At 43.3% G+C, this 5187-nt stretch overlaps 1 long non-coding RNA gene across 1 annotated transcript; it reads left to right on the top strand.

Moving 5' to 3' along the window:
* The first annotated feature begins 1764 nt into the window (after window positions 1-1764).
* On the top strand, window positions 1765-4785 carry LOC112237748. The gene is made up of 3 exons (XR_002951474.2): window positions 1765-1857; window positions 1942-2022; window positions 2707-4785. It is a non-coding gene; the product is annotated as an uncharacterized LOC112237748 (long non-coding RNA).
* Window positions 4786-5187: the final 402 nt, after the last annotated feature.

Here is a 5187-nt window from a genome sequence, read left to right as displayed (position 1 = left end):
TTAGAATGGTTTTATAACTGCAGATATGCAGGTCATTTCCAAAGGCCTTAAGTAAAATGACTGCCATAAAGACAAAAGGTTCTCAAGTGTAGAAACGATTTGTAGTTGTAGAAAAAAAGTTCTCACACTTAGAAAGCGGATGTCCAACGGATGATAGCATGTCCAATGTAAATAATCAAAACCCCACCCCTAGATACACCCGTTCATCACCCAAATAGTTGAATTAGCTGGCCAGTGTGAAAGCACCACTAAATGTGAAGGATATGTATGGAATCAATATCATGCCAAAAGTATTGGTGCTATCACACTGTCCAGCTAATTCAACTATTTGGGCGGTGAACAGGTGTACACCACAATAGTGTTGCAAATATGGAGTAATCTAGGGGTGGGGTTTTGATTATTTACATTGGACATGCTATGGCTATATATATGGTTAACATATTACGTTTACCATAGTGTAATTTCTGCAGTGTTGAAAGGCAGGCATCAACATGGCCAAACGAGAGGCTGCCAGCAATTTATAGAAATCACTTTCTATGGGTACAAACCTTTTTTCTACGACGACACATCTCTCTCTCTACATGTGAGAACCTTTTTTTACGACGAGACATCTCTCTCTACATGTGAGAACCTTTTTTCTACGACGACACATCTCTCTCTCTACATGTGAGAACCTTTTTTCTACGACGAGACATCTCTCTCTACATGTGAGAACCTTTTTTCTACGATGACACCTCTCTCTCTACATGTGAGAACCTTTTTTCTACGACGAGACATCTCTCTCTACATGTGAGAACCTTTTTTCTACGACGACACATCTCTCTCTACATGTGAGAACCTTTTTTCTACGACGACACATCTCTCTCTACATGTGAGAACCTTTTTTCTACGACGACACATCTCTCTCTACATGTGAGAACCTTTTTTCTACGACGACACATCTCTCTCTACATGTGAGAACCTTTTTTCTATGCGTGGGAACTTGTTATGTTTGTTTGTGGATAGTAAACTGCATTTGTGGAAAGTGATTTAGATTTGTGATAAGTCATTTACGTTTGTGGATTGGTGATTTACATTTGTGGATTAGTGATTTACATTTGTGGATTAGTGATTTACATTTGTGGATTGGTGATTTACATTTGTGGATTGGTGATTTACATTTGTGGATTAGTGATTTACATTTGTGGATTAGTGATTTACATTTGTGGATTAGTGATTTACATTTGTGGATTGGTGATTTACATTTGTGGATTAGTGATTTACATTTGTGGATTGGTGATTTACATTTGTGGATTGGTGATTTACATTTGTGGATTGGTGATTTACATTTGTGGAAAGTGATTTACATTTGTGGATTGGTGATTTACATTTGTGGATTGGGGATTTACATTTGTGGATTGGTACTTATTTGTACTGATCATGATACATAAATACAAAATGTATGCTGTGAGTTCACAAATACATTTGAGATGATATTGACACCATAGGGTCACACCTTCCAAAGTGTGTTGCATATGCCGCGTTCATGTCCTTGTTGGAACTAGAAAACTCTGAAATGTCTGACTTGCTAACTGGTTGTAGTTATACACTTGTCGCGTTCGTTCAACGAATCAGCAAGTTGGAAATTTAAACATTTCCTAGTTCCGACTAGCATGTGAATGTGGCGATAGAGTACCATTGTATGAGTCATAATACCCATAAAACCTAGCGGTCAAACACAGAAATGGTTCCAATAGTTTTTTTCCCATGCATTTTTCTCATAGGTGATTTTAGAAACACTTCAAATAAGGGCTGTGTTTCGTGTAGACTTACCCTGGCGGGACGTTTTGATAACTGTGTGATTCTCTCTTGAACAAGGTAACTTTTATAAATATAATTGCCTGTATTTACCCCCCCCAAAAATGAACTTGCTAATTAGCTGCTATTGTGGCTATTATACAGAACTACAAATGCCTGTCTCAAGATTAGCATAACCCACCAGGGCGATGATGATCTAGACTAGAGTGCCGAAACGAGGCAAAGGTAAGAATCTCTGGATTAACTATCTAATGTTAGCTCAATTCAGTAATTAATACATTTGTTTCAATTGACAATTCTGTGAACTGTCCTGGGCAAGTTTAAAATTTACACAATACCTGTTATCTAGCTAGCTAGTTAGCAACATTAGCCTGGCTAGATGCCTACCTGGCTACATTAGTGGTCTATTTGTCTAGCCATTTAAATGCATGACAAAATGATAAAAATCAAATGAAGCTTTCTTTGACTTTTACAGTATAAACCAACAGTCTAGCTCGCTAGTTGTAAACTAGCTAAGTAATATAGATGGTGAAGCTAGGAATTCTTGATAATGCTTGTTTGTGTCTGTGGGCGAGTAGTCTACTTCAAGTAGCCGACTTGACTTGTAGCTACCCTAGCTAGGTGTATTACTTTGGGCTGGCTTTTTTGAGAAGTTTCAGAGACTGACTGTTTAGTATATCTTGAATCAACAGTGAGCTTATGTAACACATGGGGATGTGTGAAATTTACTCCTCAGCTTGAGGTGTCCCCACTTTCGCCAGTGAATAGGCAGGAAGGCATTGATTGCTGTTGCACTCTGGACAGCAGATCAATAGTATAGCTAGTAGGCAAGGTTGTGTAATCTTATTTAGTCCTCTTTGCTATTGTGGGTTTTACATTAATTGGTATTCACATGTTTTGGACACAAAGGTGGATTTCTGAGGAATAATGGAGGGGAGAAAAAGAGGAAGAAGAGGTTGAAGCAAATGAGGAAAGCAGAGGTTGGATTTGAGGATGATGGTGATAAAAATGGACATGGGGTGTCGAAGAAGATTGGTGTCAAGTGCAGAGTGAGACCTGGAGGAGAGTGGTGTCAAGTGCAGAGTGAGACCTGGAGGAGAGTGGTGTCAAGTGCAGAGTGAGACCTGGAGGAGAGTGGTGTCAAGTGCAAACAGAGTGAGACCTGGAGGAGAGTGGTGTCAAGTGCAAACAGAGTGAGACCTGGAGGAGAGTGGTGTCAAGTGCAGAGTGAGACCTGGAGGAGAGTGGTGTCAAGTGCAGAGTGAGACCTGGAGGAGAGTGGTGTCTGCAGAGTGAGACCTGGAGGAGAGTGGTGTCCAGTGCAGAGTGAGACCTGGAGGAGAGTGGTGTCAAGTGCAAACAGAGTGAGACCTGGAGGAGAGTGGTGTCAAGTGCAAACAGAGTGAGACCTGGAGGAGAGTGGTGTCAAGTGCAAACAGAGTGAGACCTGGAGGAGAGTGGGGTCAAGTGCAAACAGAGTGAGACCTGGAGGAGAGTGGTGTCAAGTGCAGAGTGAGACCTGGAGGAGAGTGGTGTCAAGTGCAGAGTGAGACCTGGGGGAGAGTGGTGTCAAGTGCAAACAGAGTGAGACCTGGAGGAGAGTGGTGTCAAGTGCAGAGTGAGACCTGGAGGAGAGTGGTGTCAAGTGCAAACAGAGTGAGACCTGGAGGAGAGTGGTGTCAAGTGCAGAGTGAGACCTGGAGGAGAGTGGTGTCAAGTGCAAACAGAGTGAGACCTGGAGGAGAGTGGTGTCAAGTGCAAACAGAGTGAGACCTGGAGGAGAGTGGTGTCAAGTGCAAACAGAGTGAGACCTGGAGGAGAGTGGTGTCAAGTGCAGAGTGAGACCTGGAGGAGAGTGGTGTCAAGTGCAAACAGAGTGAGACCTGGAGGAGAGTGGTGTCAAGTGCAAACAGAGTGAGACCTGGAGGAGAGTGGTGTCAAGTGCAAACAGAGTGAGACCTGTAGGAGAGTGGTGTCAAGTGCAAACAGAGTGAGACCTGGGGGAGAGTGGTGTCAAGTGCAAACAGAGTGAGACCTGGAGGAGAGTGGTGTCAAGTGCAAACAGAGTGAGACCTGGGGGAGAGTGGTGTCAAGTGCAAACAGAGTGAGCCGTGCGCCAGACCAAGTGCTGGAGGTGAAATGGAAGTGAGTTAAATGAGGTGGAAGGTGTGGTGAAGAGCTCTGAGCCTCAGTATGGCATCGATGGTCATGATCAAGAAGAATCTGGTCCAGTAGGAGTGACATCTGTGGTTTCAGGGTGGGTGGGAAAGGAGTTTGGTGCAGTTGAATCAGTGAAGGTAACCTGTAGTGGACTTGTGATATTTGTTTGTGTCTCTTCTGACCAGGGGGAGCGGGAGTGTCATGCAACTTGGGTCAAGATTGGTTTCTTTCTTTGCTCTTAGGAACAGGGCACCATCAAAAGGAGTGATTTATGGGGTAGCGTGGAGCAATTGAAGTTGGAGATTCCGGGTGTTTGTGATGCCCGCCGTTTGGTGCTATGCGGGCCTGGTGGTGAGCGTGGTGAAACAGAGGAGTCACTGTCAGTACTTTTTAGTTTTGAGTCAGTCTTTACCTGACAAAGTCCTGTTAGGATGTATCAGTTATCCTGTTAAAGCTTGTGTGCTGAATCCACAAAACCCCTTTTTATGTTTATTCCATGGCCAACCATCCCTCTAGCTACCCCTTATTCCACACTATGCCTTTCATGCCCCATGGTCCCTCAACTTCAGACACTTTTAACTCTTATCGCTGTAAACCCAACCTTCCTTCACTTGTTGGGCTCCTGATTGGATAACATCTAGACTGTGTTGTGGTGTACTTTTCTTTCACCTATGTAATGCTTTCCTCCTTCTGCTTATTCTGGGGTTCAGACAGAATGCAATGGTAAAGGTGCTGCTCACAATTGATAGCAGCAACATGGACCTGTTACATTGACCAGAAGGGTGTTGATATAGCTGTGTTTAGGCATGGCTTCATGGACCTGTTCCACTAGAAGGGTGTTGATATAGCTGTGTTTAGGCATGGCTACATGGACCTGTTACACTAGAAGGGTGTTGATATAGCTGTGTTTAGGCATGGCTTCATGGACCTGTTACACTAGAAGGGTGTTGATATAGCTGTGTTTAGACATGGCTACATGGACCTGTTACACTATAAGTGTGTTGATGTAGCTGTGTTTAGAAATGGCTTTATGGACCTGTTACACTAGAAGGGTGTTGATATAGCTGTGTTTAGACATGGCTACATGGACCTGTTACATTGACCAGAAGGGTGTTGATATAGCTGTGTTTAGGCATGGCTACATGGACCTGTTACACTAGAAGGGTGTTGATATAGCTGTGTTTAGACATGGCTACATGGACCTGTTACATTGACCAGAAGGGTGTTGAT

The sequence above is a fragment of the Oncorhynchus tshawytscha genome, linkage group LG03 (assembly GCF_018296145.1).
Source record: "Oncorhynchus tshawytscha isolate Ot180627B linkage group LG03, Otsh_v2.0, whole genome shotgun sequence".
NCBI classification, from domain to species: domain Eukaryota; kingdom Metazoa; phylum Chordata; class Actinopteri; order Salmoniformes; family Salmonidae; genus Oncorhynchus; species Oncorhynchus tshawytscha.
Note: the sequence above shows the minus strand (reverse complement) of the source record. Positions and strands in the feature narration are given on the sequence as shown.